The sequence below is a fragment of the Armigeres subalbatus genome, chromosome 3 (assembly GCF_024139115.2).
Source record: "Armigeres subalbatus isolate Guangzhou_Male chromosome 3, GZ_Asu_2, whole genome shotgun sequence".
Lineage (NCBI taxonomy): Eukaryota > Metazoa > Arthropoda > Insecta > Diptera > Culicidae > Armigeres > Armigeres subalbatus.
In genome coordinates, this window is record NC_085141.1 from 108,537,331 (window position 1) to 108,552,751 (window position 15,421).

Consider the following 15,421-nt stretch of genomic DNA (forward strand, 5'->3'; position numbering starts at 1 on the left):
TAAAAGCAATGTATACAATGATTAAAATTGATGATTAATGAATAAACTCAAAACAATTATGAATATGATTAGTGATTAATGATTGAATGTAAAATTATATGATTGACGATTAGTGACTAATGATTAAATCATATTTTTTGGATGATTATGATTAATGAATAATGATTAAATAACCCATTATTCATTAATCATGATTAAATCTATGATTAATCATCAATGCTCTGTTCGTGTACATTTCACTCCGAAATCGAACTATTTATAGAAGTCTTGGAGACCCATGATGTTATATACCAACCCGACCAGTTAGTCATAACAATTATATCAATATGTGTTACAAATAACAATACTTGAAATACTTTCTCTGTCAAAAATGGATGAAAGAAAATTTCACGATCGTCATAACTTGATTATAACATAATGTATTATGCTTATTTTACAGAAAAACAAAATTACCAACATTTTTGGTAGACAGGAATTGGAAAAAACGAAGTTACCACCTTCAGTATACCGTGGACCCCCGGTAATATGACCGTTTTTAATCTGAACACTTTTTAATTTGAACCCCGTTCGTTTGAACATCGTTCAAATTAAAAGTGGTTCAAACGTCATTTAGCACGTGGAATCGAGAAAAGAAAAATGGAACAGCGTGAAACGGAGCGCAGAATCAAAACAAACCAGCAAAGAGAGCAGCCAGAAATCAGCTTTTCTGATGCAAGTAGAGTAACCAGAAGTTCATATTAAAAATGAACCCCGTTAATTTGAATGAGATACCGTTCAAATTATCGGGGGTCCACGGTATCTTGATTTCATCGAGAAAGGCATCGTCACCGCTAGGTGGATTAATTTGGGTTTTTATATGATTAACGCGCATAAAATATATTTGTTGCTTTCCCGGAAGGATGCTTCTCGCGATCCCGGATGCTTGTTGGATTCCAGCCCGCTCCGAGATCCCGAAAGAATTTTTGTTACACTCCACGAGGCGCTCCATGCAGAAAGAATTCCCGTCGCGATTTCGAAGGATTGCCGTCGCATCTAGATCCAGAAGAGATTCCCGTCACGCTTCAGTAGCTCCCGGAAGGATTCCTATGTCGATTCCAAAAGGATTTCCGTCGCGTTTTTGGAAATTTTCCCGTTGGTCCCAAAAGTATTCTCATCGCGATCCCGAAAGTATCTCCTTTGATGTGAACCAGTTCCTGTGAAAGAAAAAGTTTTCCGTTATTTTGCGTAAAGTATTTAGGCATATAAATCATTTGCCATACCTGAGTATTTCGCATAAACCGCTGATATTTTTTATAATTATCGGTCATGAGAGCTCCTGCTGCTGCTTCTATCCAGCTTTCCACGCTCGCCATAATGGCGGATGCTATAAAAAAATGACATTAACTGCTTCCCGACACTGAACTGAAATTTTCATCTAAGCAAGCATTTATGCACATCGTCACCAATGACAGCCACAAATTTGTTATTTTTTGTCAACACGAAAAACCTATACGATATTCATGTTTATCATTCTTCCTATTTTCAATAAATTTTAATTAATCTTTTATTTTTTGTTATTTCAGATATTATGTGGATATTCTGATTAATGCAAATTTCTGATGTTCAATTGAAACTTGCCTCAAATGATGGCATCTACATACTGATCTCTAAAGTAAAGGACGATACAAATATTTCAAATTGCGATTTTAAATACTGTTAAGGATTTTCGGGGGACATAAGGCGGTGTCTTCTACTCAATTAACAGAAATCTTGCTAATATCAAGTCGGCAATTCCACTATTCACTTCCCGATAGACCAGGCATAGATTCCTAGGACCTCCTGGTTTGCGTAAATCTTATGAAAAGAGCTCCCAACCGACCTACTTTGGAAAGCTATGGATAAGAGGAATAATATATTTAGAAATTGGAAACCTAACAATTGCAAACGTTTGTCATTTTTTAAATATACTTGTTTGGTTGAATTCGCAAAAAACACGCCAAGGATTTTCCATGTCCAAAACTTTCGGGTGAGCCAATGGGAACGACATAAGTTTTTAAAAGTTCCCATAAAGACTGTATGCCAAGACGGCATATTTTGTGCGAGTTGTGCCGTCTTTTTTGGGAAGGAAAACTTGTGTCATTTCCCTTGGGCAAAACCAATCCTGCCAATCAAGAATGTTCCTTTCTGCACGATTGATCTACATGATAACTTGAATGTAATTTTGAAATCATCATAGTCTTTTGTATGATGATGTGTATCGAGGATCTGGTGCGAAAATAGAGAGATGGTGCAAAAATAGGGAATGAAAATGTTTGTTAAACTTTTGAGTGTAAAATTATAAATTATTGAAAGTTGTGTAATTGTGTGCGACGAGTCTAGCGATCGGTCGTTGTTCTTTTTTTAATAGCTAACTATAAGCTTTGTCATGTAAAAAGTATTATCTTCATTCAAATTTCACGGAATAGTATGTCCATTTTTTTCCTTTGGATTTGTCTTTTTGACTGGCTAAGACCACGATTGGTCCATCTTGCCATAGTATGTCCATATATGCATGTATGTTCATTCCTAGGTTCATTCGAATTGTCTGCTATTACATCCTGATTTCCACTCCATGAATGGGTTGGCATCATAAATCGTTATTAGGGTATCTTAATATCTGAAATAAAACAAGCATTAGTATCTATAATAACGAAGTATTTTGCAAAGAAGTTCCCAAATAAATTTCATCATCAATTTTCTTGTTGATGATAAACAAACAACACATTAGTTGTTGGTTACGGAAACCATACAGTGTTTGCTAAGATGGAAATTCCAGTTCAGTGTCGGGAAGCAGTTAATGTCAAAAAATTTATAGCATCCGCCATTATGGCTAGCGTGGAAAGCTGGATAAAGAAAAAATGACACCGAAACGACCGAAATGACCAAACAAAACAAAGTCCGAGTCAGTGTTGCTAGATACAAAATTGCGTTAACTTCGATTGTGATTTCACATCAAACTTGTGTAATAATACACAATCTTTGTAGGATTGCTTGGTTGCATCTGTTTCTATTTAATATGCTCTTCCGAAATATGTAATTATTACACAAATGCAACGTAAATTCGACTGGCGATTTTTCGTTTGTGTAATTTATAAGCGATGTAATAATACATGGAAATAAACGCTATATTACATCTTTTTTCAATGTTTACATAGTTTTTTCGTTACATCGAAGCATTTTACAATTCTTTTTACTGTGATATAATGGTGATTTCATCTCAATGTACTTTCACGGAGAACCTCGAAAACTCATTAAAGGGTAAATTTCAAGGGGTGTCTCACAGACATCGATGGCAGCGAATTTCAATCGAAATAAAGTCGATTTTTATCAGAAGGTACTATTTGATCAATACTGCAACACACCTTCTACGACACTGAACTGTAATTTTTGTCTAAGCAACCATGAATTTTGCACGTTACCAATGACATCAAATGCGTTGTTTATTTTTCCATCAATAAATCAGTGGGCATGATTCCTGATTCATCCATTATTTTTTGCACTAATTATTAATTAACTGTTTCTTTATTTCAGCCTTTTGTTACAAAAGTATTCTTCAAGAATAGTGTTGAATATACACTCAGCCAAGAAAACTAGTGATAATCATGCGAATATCTTATGTTTATTTGCTATAAGAATATCCTATAAACTTTATACGATTTTCTTATAAACAGCGTGTTATATGACCGAGAATGATTTTCATAAGCTTGTCTTATGAAAATATTAAGTTTGTTCAGACTTCATAAAGAATTTCATAAGGGTATCTTATGAACATCAATAATTCTTACATATGAGGGACGTAATATTTTCAACACGATTATCATATATGTTGTGTTCTTTCACAAGATCAAAAACCCAGATTAATCCACCTAGCGGTGATGATGCCTTTCTCGCTCATTATAAAATGTATCGAGAAAAGTACTTTAGAGGATTAAACATTGCACAAATATAAAGCAATTAATGATTTTTGACTGTCATATAGCCCTTTATAAGGCAGACGAATCTAAACAATAAATTAACAAAAACAACAATAGGACACAATGTTGACATGGTATTAAACTCAAATGTATGTTTGTTATACAATAAACAGTTCTTCTTCTTCTTCTTATTTGCAATACATCCCCACACTGGGACAGAGCCGCCTCGCAGCTTAGTGTTCATTAAGCACTTCCACAGTTATTAACTGCGAGGTTTCTTAGCCAGGTTACCGTTTTTGCATTCGTAATATCATGAGGCTAACATGATGATACTTTTATGCCCAGGGAAGTCGAGACAATTTCCAATCCGAAAATTGCCTAGACCGGCACCGGGAATCGAACCCAGCCACCCTCAGCATGGTCTTGCTTTGTAGCCGCGCGTCTTACCGCACGGCTAAGGAGGGCCCCAAATAAACAGTTCAGAAACATTGAAAAATTGGTGGCAATATAGTTGCCACTGCCCGCCAAGCGAGAAAACAGGCAACAACAAAAAAATAAAAAGATTTTTAAAAATTTGGTTTTACGTAGAACCAGTCAAATCAAGGTACGTTACATTTTTTGGAAGAGGCAGGTGCACTAGATCACTCACCTTTGAAAACTGTAATGACCTCTCGTGGAAACGGATCACTGAACTACTGAACTGACATCGACAAGCCAAAGATGTGCAGATTGTTCCACCGACGTACGGTCTCACAGCTTCCGGCGAGAAAAACGATGCTGCACTTGCTATCACGGCCATTAATTCGCGGGTACAGTTGGGTACTATGTGATCTGGATGATTTTTCATGGGCGATTCCTACGTTAACTTTGTGTCGGAAAATTGGTGGAAGGCTGCGGGATACCCACCTGTTGCTGTTTATCACAAAAAATCTTTTTCATCATTTTAAAGATTTTCTTCTCAACAAGTAGCATGTCTGTAGTGAAGGTTTTACGGTCTGTAGAAGCCACCAGCCACCAAGTCAGGACCAATCTGGACGGGCTTTTTAGGACTGCCCACTGGGCGACAATCTTTCCAGGTCGTATAATTGTGCTTGATGGTGGAAGATAATTCGACGGCGGATGATGTGGGGTAGCTCATGGTGCTAAGCATAAGCACCGATTTCCTGTTTGGCATTGGATTTTCCAGCACTATTTATGATCAGATACGGAAAACCACATCAGATCTAGCTGTAAACAACAGAAGCAAAGTCAGTCGTACATTTTTTTGTCATTTTTGGGCAGAAAATTGATACTTACCGATAAACACAAAGCGGGGCACTTTACTTTCCGGGGAGGTAAAATGTTCAGAAGCTAAATAGCTTCCCGTCTGATTTCTTTCTTTTCGTTCGGAGCAGGTTCGGAGTAAAATGTGTTTGCAACCTTGGAACCAAACTGCAGCATCAACTTAATCACACGCTTAATTTTAATTTATTTTTTTTTAATTTAATTTAATTTTTAATATATGCGCTTGAAAGAGAATTCGCGAAGTCGAAGCAAAATATTCTTCACACATTTATTCTTCACACAATTATTCTTCACACAAACAATGACAGCTCTATATGGGTTTTTACAGTAGAGCAACAGAGAGGAGGAGATGGCGGCCATGTTTCACTCAAACTCTGACAGATAGCAATGGGATTTCCCATAGGAGGGAAGAGCAGAATTTGCTTCGACTTCGCGAATGATGATCAAACGTCAGCAACTCTTATACGATGGGAAAGGCCTTTTCATGTGACATCATGATGCTGAGACTGAACTTGTTTATGCTGTCAGTTTTGAATTTGTGTCTTGCACTGTGCCACCAAAGTACTCTTTAATGGGTAAAAAAGTACCCATTATGAAGTTAAATAGTTCAACTCATTAAAAGAGTAAACGTCGTTTACTCATTAAATGAGTAAACCGTTTGTACGTCAAATTAACGAGTGATTTTTACCCACTATGGAGCAACAGCTTTCTTGGACCAATTTTTTTTCGCTAAAAACCAGCGAAATTTTGCTGGATTTTTCCGAGCTGTAAAACCAGCAATCCATCCAGCGAAATTTCATTTTGCTGTTCTTCCAGCAAACATGTATAGATCATTGAAATGACAGGTGCATAGCTGTATTTTCAGTAATGTCTAAAATGGTTTGCTAAAAGGGCAGCAACAGCAAAATCAAAATAATTCGCAATATAGTCTCATTATTTAAATTTCAGTACAATGTGAATCAAATAAGCGGTCTATGCGCTAATAATATCAAAATATAATATTAAAGAATAAATAATATATATTTATTGCCTATTTCACCAATTTGAAGATTTATGTGTAGATTGTGATTTGCCCGCTTCTTTTTCTCACACTCACTCTCATTTCAGGTTGATCGATTTTTGTTACTGAAATTTACCCAATTATAACCCATTACTCGTTAGTCACATGCAAGCGTGTACACTAAATCGATTCCCGCCATGATTTGACGTCTATTTGTTTTCAGATTGAGCACTCATGCACAAATCAAGCTCTATCTGGTAAAAGGGCGAATGTCGCAAGACAGAATTCTCTTCGTCGACTTCCCTCATTTAAATAGTGACAAGCAGCGGATTTCTTTGCAGTTTATCACCTCAGAATGCAAGTTCGCATTGTTTTCCATCGTGCTGAGGTGATAAACCACAAAGAAATCCGCTGCTTGTCACTTTTATTAAAAAGAGGGGAAGTCGATGAAGAGAATCCTCTCTTGCGACATTCGCCCTTATTCCAGATAGAGCTTGAAATATTATTCACCGGAAATCAAACTTTTTGAGTGTTTTGAGTGTGAGAAAAGATGACTGTGAGAAAAAAATCTCGCAAAACTCCTATAAAGTGCAAAAGCGCAATAGATAGTGGAATATATAGACGAGCGGAGATAAATCCTCTGTCTCTAAACGAACTGTCAAACTTGTCTCCAAACGAGCATGACGACACGATTCCAATGTAAATGTTAAGGGCTGCGACGTCATATGCGTGCGTGCACGCTCTAAAAAAATCGACTCAGCTATTGAGATTCTCACGTCCGAATGTGTGAGTGCCGATAAAAGGAAAACAAACACTCTTAGATGGTGCAACTCAGCAAAGCTTGGGTTAAAATGAGTATATTTCCATATATTTTTTGAGGTTATGAGCATAAGGAAAACAAACATGTATTTACACATGCCGAATAGCACATCAGTGTGCGAGCGCCAAACGCTCATCTATATATTCCACTATAGATAGTAGAATCTATAGATGAGCGAAAGCATGGCTGAGTCGATTTTTTTGCCCGTGCACACACGCATATGACGTCACAGCCCTTAACGTTTCCATTGAAATCGTGACGTCATGCTCGTTTGGAGACACGTTAGACAGTTCGTTTGGAGACAGAGGATTTATCTTCGCTCATCTATATATTCCACTATCTATAATGTACACTGTAAACTCGACAATACTATTTAAAGAGTAAAAATCACCCCTTTTTTGACGATGTATGGAACTGTCAAAATAATGGATGTTTATTTATTTTACATAATGAATATTGTCTCTTTAATGAGTGAAAAGCAAAATATACTTCCACACGTGCAGTTCCCCGTCGTGAATGGTAAGGGTGATTCAGGAGTTGGAGGAGCCTTCATGAAAATGGTAAGATTCATGATAAATACGCAGAATGTTTCCATTAAAGTCTCACCTTCCATTCAAGAACATAAAGCCATCAGAAGCCTCGGACTGCGGTGAATAATTGATGCAGTTCATCACGAAGGGATGCGAGGGTATGCTGCTACACTTCAGCCATTTGGACTCATCCGAAGGCACAGAGAAGTCGGACTTTGCAAAGGTAATTACGATGCTCTCCAAAATCTAACCCACCTCCACTAAATAACCTATTTTGCCGCAGGCCCCAAAACATTCCAGGAAGGATATCGTATTTACGAAGAATGTACTCGATAAGTGTTCCTGTCCCTGTTCCTGACGATCGGAAACTCAGTCAGAGACGGTTGGCATCAACTTAGAAAGCCGTCGATTCCGGGAGCGGTTTCAGGAACAGCTGCTGTGTCTGTTGTGTCCCTGCTTTGTCCACTTACTTCCCGTCATTCGTTCGGCGGGTTACTTAATACCATGGAATATGATCCGGTAAAGCAGAGAGGCGAGGAAAATACAAGTTGCAGTTATTTCCCTTTATATAATCAGTAAAAATAACATGATGTGTTTCGCGAAAATATTTCTCTTGGTAATGAGTAAAAAGTACCCCTGAATTTGACGTATAGGCTTCTTACTCATTAATGAGTAAACGCTGTTTACTCTTTTAATAAGTTGAACTATTTAACTTCATACTGGGTACTTTTTTACTCATTAAAGAGTACTTTGCTGGCACAGTGTATAGATTCTACTATCTATACTGGGATCGTTCAAAAATTACGTCCATCGTTTTTCGGCATTTTCAACCCCCCTCCCCCCCTCCTGTCACAAACTGTCACAAATCATTGACTCCCCCCTCCCCCTGTACGTACATGTGTCATTTTTATTTTGGCGATTATTTTGGTTTTTCTTTTTCGTACACTATTTTTACAATAACATAATGAGTTATGTCCCTTACTAACAGTTTGAATATGTTTTTAAAATGCAAGTTGTTCCTTAAATGCTTTCAGTATTTTTTCTTGTGGATGGACGTCACATAAGACGAACCCCCCTCCCTCCCCCTGTCACAAACTGTCACAAAACTCTGACCCCCCTCCCCCCCTTAAACCTTGGACGTAATTTTTGAACGGCCCCACTGAGTACGGGTTACCCAGATTTTTTCGCTTGTTCGATTACCTAGATTTGAGTTTAGGTACTGCTATTTGATGTACTGTCAAACGTCACCGGTATACGGAATACAGCAACCCAATTGATAGCCGAAAATAGTGACCTATACAGAAACGAGTGACGAAGCTAAAATGACAGCGCTGCGCGAGTGATTAAAATGCTCGCGACCGATAATGATGCCACAAGACAAACAGACGAAAAATCCATCGTTCAACTCCTCTACCACCATCTTGCAAGAATGTTACACGAAACAATGATTCGTATGACATTGTCACCAGAAGGCGCTGAAGTGAAATGTCAAACTCGAAGCATCAACCCGCATAACTAAATACCATCTGCAGATTGGTAGATATTATTCAAATGAAATAGCCCATGTTGTTACAATTAATGTCATTGTCCATTTATGTTGCGACATTATATTACTTGAGAATTAATATTATACTCGATTGTAAATTACCGATACTACAGGCGGTTAACACATAGCATGACGTCCCTCTATAATTTCTTGTACTCCAAATAAGAACAAAACTAATAATTAAACCTCACTAGAGCATAACAGAATTATTTATGGTATGGTAATGCGTGATAGCAGAACAGCGCAACAAAAAATCATCGCTCTGCCACAAATACATCAAAAAATTGTATCTTCGAAAGGTAAAACTACGATTTGAATTGAACTTCTGCATTAAGTGTGTGTCATATGTGCAATTTCACCACCTGCCTGAGCCAGCTGCCATGCCAGGATTTTGGAGTTATAGCTTTAATTATGTTTAGTTTTTTCGTGTCAGTATACTATGAATATCTGTTCGAATGGAAATTTTAAACTATATTGGATCAAAAGAAAAAAAAGTAAGTAAATCGAAACAGTATGAAATAGCTGGTCTAAATGGCTAATACAATTCTTACTTTGATGAATGAAAATTTTCAGGTTCTCTCGGCCGGAGATTTCATCAGATTAATCCATGCTTTTATTCTATCGTTGGCGACAAGGTATGTTTATCTTAAGCGTTTTATGAATATTTACAATTGTATTGGCCTTATGCATCCATTGCAGAAAACAAAAACCAACATCGGGGAAATATCGCAGTCGGCTTCCGGATTCTCCAAGATTGCTGTCCTGCCTCGCATTAAGGGCGCTCCAAACAAATGCGACGCGGCAGTCTCGTTGGTATGGACGTGTTAAAAAAACCTCACATGCAGCGATCTAGTGATAGGATCGCGGCAATTGTCGCCCAGCAACAGCGAATGATAGAATTACTTTTTTTCATGCGATGGCGATGGATTACCTAACAAATCGAATGTGCCAATAAAAATATGAGTTGCAATGATATTTAAGCCCCAAACGCAATACAACGGAACGGCGACGGAAACGGAAAATTTGACAGTTAGCCCATATATTTTCTGTCAAATTTGCCGTTTCCGTCGCCGTTCCGTTGTATTGCGTTTGGGGCTTTACTCTTGTTCCAAAATTCATTTTATTTTTCCATGACTATTCCAAAAATATGAAATATTTCAAACATCAGAGGATATGGTACGGCGTTTTTCTCTATATGGTCATACTGTATCTTAATTATATTGCTAATTGTTAGAATCTGAGAGAACGGATTGTATCACTACCATAACATATGCTGTATGCCGAAAAATATGTACCGGGAAATAGCCATTTTTGAATGGTAATTATACTTAACCGCCCATTACCCAAATAGTACATTTGACGAATACAATATATCATGTTGTTCATACCGTTTATGTTGAGGTATGTTTATTGTTTTTACATATGATAATTCGAATGGTAATGTCAATGTTATTTATCATCACAAACAATCTGAGATATGATTCAAATATGGTTTAGAATTATGCGGGAAGTTAAAAGTTATTTTAGTTACTAGATAAAGATTGTCGCTTCGGTTCCCTTTGTTCTGCTGTCCGAAACATGTGTGGTACTAAACTGTCAAATCGTATGTATTTTTTCTTCATTGACATTTAGATCCCCTTTCTTCGACAGCAAAAGATGTTCTGGACAGCGACGACAGCGACAATCTTTATTTAGTAACTAAAATATCTTGTATCAAGTTAGTTAAGGTTCCGTCGACGATGCAATAAATTATTATCTATTGTATGATTCATGCTTTTTTAAAGATAATGAATATTTTTGGAATAAAATTTTTTTTCTCTGTGCAAATATTGTGGATTTACTCAACACTAATAAAATCCACACATTTTTATTGGCAAAAATCTAAAGAAATTTCCAAATAAATTTTATGTGTGCGTTTATACACAATTATCCGTTATAGGAGAATCCACATAAAGGTTATTAGTTAATAACGGTTATGTGTGTTTCCACATATATGCTATGCGAATTCACATAGCCCTTATGTGGGAAATGCTATAGTCAAAATTTATGTGTCCCACACATAATGGATATGATTGGATTTTTGTCAGTGAACCAATGGATTCGAAGGTCGGTTCACTTGCATATTTCAAACGTTCCCTTTTCCATCAAGATTTGTCAAACTCAATAAATGTTTGGTAGATTACCTTGTTTTTTGCTCCTTCTCTATCAAAACAGATGTCAAAACATCGGATGAGGAAAGAGAAGTCCGAGGGAAATATAAAAAGCACGTGGCAGACTTGTCAGTTTTGACAGATTTTACTATAGTAAATCTTCATATATGAAGACGGGTGTGAAAGTGAAAACGGCGATTTCAACGACCGTTCAAGGAGCGACTATTTCGAACGGTCGGGTCCAATAGGGAAATCCACGTACAATAACTTCTTCCGCGTAACAATATTTCGAAGGACCCCCACTACTATATTTTGCGTAACAAAGCGTAACAAAAATCGAACAACCCCCCACTCCCTATTGCGTTACGTAATATTTGAACAGACCCCAATATTATTTATATTGATTTAAAAGTACTCCGAAAATTAGTATTCCAATTTTACCGTGCATAAAACCTTAAAATGGGTATTTTTTTATCCCATTATAGACTTATGCAGGGGTTCATCGAATTCACTCACCCGATGGATTTTGACATTTGAGCGGGTCGTCTTCTCGAACAAAAGTTCATTTTGCGTTCATTATGCGACCCGCTCAAACGTCATAATTTCTTGGGGGAGTTCATTTTGCGTTAGTCTATGGGTTTATGTTTTTCTGTGTAGCTACATTTTCTTCACGGTTAGATGACTTAACCCATTAATGGGTACTATGTTATTGTTGATATTATTCCCACCGTGAAAAATTCACCCATTTTCTTGAAAAAGTGCCACTACCCATTTTAATGAGTAGTGGCGCTTTTTAAAGAAAATGGGTGAATTTTTCACGGTGGGAATATCAACAATAACATAGTACCCATTAATGGGTAAAGTCATCTAACAGTGTTCCGGTGTACGATGGAAAAGGCCTTTTCATGTGACATCATGATGCTGAGACTGAACTTGTTATAAAACTGAATGCTGTCAGTTTCGAATTGTGTCTTGGGAGAACATAACCTTGTCATCCGAGAGCATTTCATACCGAAATAATCATATGTGATAACTATTTGAATATTTACTATTTTTTGCGAAGTTCAACCGTTTTGAAATTCAATAGTGAACAAAAAGAAAACATTCTCCATCGAATGCAACTTGCTGCGGTAAAATCGATTAAGGTTTAGTACTAGAAAATTTGGCTAATGTTTTAGTGTGCACACACATACGCACACACACACACACGGACACACACACGGACAGACAGACATTTGCTCAGTTCGTCGAGCTGAGTCGATTGGTATATAACACTAGGGTCTACGAGTCCTCGATAAAAAGGTCGTTTTCGGAGTGAAATGATAGCCTTTTCGGTACAACTTTGTTGTACGAGAAAGGCAAAAAGAAGAAAATTTAAAATAATACAAATTATTGTATACAATATAATATTGTATTTTTCTCGTGTGTTCTTTTATATTGTGAGATTTCTAAGTAGCCGTAACTAGCCTAAAGTTATATGTACTATACTATTTTTATCTCAAACATTTACTCGTATCAATAACTTTGGGATTATGTATTCGATTTGGGAGACTCGAAAGTCGCATGCTTAATCGGTCGGTCCTCTCCTGCTGGTGGGAAATGTTTGCTGGTATATAGTTACGATCCAGCTTCCATTGGCGCCACATAGTATCCTGCACAATCTGACGGTCGATTTTCTTCGGTTGACGAGCGTCGCCACCGCGAACCATTTCGATCAACGATTTCTACCCCTCAATTTGTCTCCGCACCAAGTCACTGATCCAATTGCATAGATGAAGTTGAAAGCATCTGTCCTGGTGGTGTCCTCCTGCATTGTTCAAGGTTCTGTAAAACATAAATTATATGATTTTTTTATATAATAGCAGAGAGAAACCATTAACAATAGAAAACATTTACTTATACGTTTGTGATCGACTTGTAGAAATAAATCTGCGGTGAGAACTGCGTCCAACATATTCCACCATGTTGACTTTCCATTTCATAAGATTTGTCTTATGAGTTTTTCACATCAAGAGTAGTGATGAAAATCATAAGACAATTATTATGTTTTAATTTTTCTATAAATAACCTTGATGAACTTCATAAGATATAAAAATGAATTTCTTAACAGGCCAGTAATTATCATAAGAGGCTCAATGAAAATGAAATTCGGTAAATTTTCCGCGCTTCATAAGAAGAGGCTTATGATGTTCCTTAGATAGTTTAGTTGAGTGTAATATTGCATACATGTTAAGCTGCCGGCGGCTGTAAATATGATATTTTTTTTCATCAGATTCTCAATCATATGTATACAATTTCTAAATTCCGAATAAATATGTTCTTACATTGTTCCATTGTGGAAACATTTGGGTGTTATCTTCCATATTTTAAATCGCTGCACAAAGATATATTTTTTATTTTCGGATTACCACGATCGTGGGTATTTCGACAGCAGTTCAGTTTGGTCTGAGAGTAATGTAGGATTCAGAGACAAAGTTGCTCAAGATGACTACAGCACCCACTGGCGCTTAAACACTCACTTAAAGCCGAGCTTAAAGCATCAATTTGGGACTCTGGATGTCAGTTGATAATACAATTGACTCAAACATTTCTCATAGTTCACGGGGAGAGATGGCATTGAGACAATTTCAGCCCAAATAAAATGATTTCTCAACTCTCTATCATTCCATTGAGTAACGACCACTCCGATATGAAAAGATGTAGGCTTCCAGGAATTTTCTTGTAGAATCAGCTTTAAAAAAGATACTAAAGAAAATCATGAATCAGTTCCATACAACTAATTGCAGGAAGCAAACCAAGATATTTGGAAGCGTTGGTACCTCGGTTGGTACTGTCCATTTTACGGTTGAGAGCCAAAATCCACGTATTTCGTTACGAAAAACATGACCTTGCTTGGATAGCTCTATGCCTTCTCTCGGTTCCAGCTTCAAAAAGTATAGCAATTGCAGGCGTTTCCTCATTCTATACGGTACTTCGGCAATCACTGTCACTGTTCGATTTGACAGGTGGTATATTTTGGTATATTCGTCGCGTTGCTAAAATCAGCTATAGGTCTAGGAATAAATTCGATTTACATCGAAATAAAGTCACTTCGGTTGCTTGGTTCATTTCCAGCAAATAAATTCAATTTATTCTGTGTGAGACACCCCTTGGTAAATTTACAATCACTTTGAAGAATAAGTGGATCTACTCATTAAATGAGTAAACTATATTTTACTCATAAATGAGTAAACGCAATATGTGTCAAAAAATGTGGCATTTTTACCCATTCTTAAAAATTGATTTTTGTTGAAAATGGGTAAAAAACTCTCATTTTTGAGAATGGAGCTGGATTGGGAAATAATAAAAATGAGATTTATTGCAGCTTTAAAGAAGAGTACAACAAATAAAATTCTCATGCTCGTTTATTTATTTTTTGAAATACATTTTAACGCATTCAACATTACATTTAACAAGTCCTTGAATAATGATATTTTTACAATCCAAATAAACCCTCATCGTGGTCTTGTTGAAGAGGCGCTTCCATCGGTGGTTCCGATCCTATTTAATATTGAAGTTAACTGTAAGTTATTTTCATTCAATTTGAATTGATTTCAGATACTTACGTTTAAGTTTTTCTATTATTCCCGCGTAAAACAGATTACAATAATGCAATAAATTTCAGCAACGCCGGAGCACGCAACTGGGCAACTAAATTTCCAAACAAAATCTCACAACACTTTTTTCACCCATTTATGGGTTTCAAATTAAACGTTTTTGAAGTTGGTCAACTTTCTCAAAATGGGTATTTTTTCCCCCATTTCAAGTTGTCAAAATTTCCCCATTTTCTGACAGCTCAATAGAAGATCCAAAAATGGTTATATTTTTACTCATAAATGAGTTTACGAAGTTATCCGTGATAGTCAAAAGTGCATACTTTCAAGTCTTTTGTGTGTAAACTTTTTTAGCAGTGTAAGGAGTTTTATAGCCATTTTATAGAAAGCTCAAATGACAGGAGACCAAATACTAATATTTACATTTTACAAGGAACATTTGCGAAAATGAAATGAAATGATGATGATGATGACGAAATGATGATGGTTTACATTCAAATTTATCAAAACAAAAGATATTTTAGGCTGTGAACCATTCCACCGATTCGTTTAACTTTTAGTTAAAA

General features: G+C 36.6%; 1 long non-coding RNA gene across 1 annotated transcript; it reads left to right on the forward strand.

Moving 5' to 3' along the window:
* Positions 1-7,456: 7,456 nt before the first annotated feature.
* Positions 7,457-8,314, forward strand: LOC134225006 (uncharacterized). The gene is made up of 3 exons (XR_009983131.1): positions 7,457-7,596; positions 7,655-7,789; positions 7,850-8,314. It is a non-coding gene; the product is annotated as an uncharacterized LOC134225006 (long non-coding RNA).
* Positions 8,315-15,421: the final 7,107 nt, after the last annotated feature.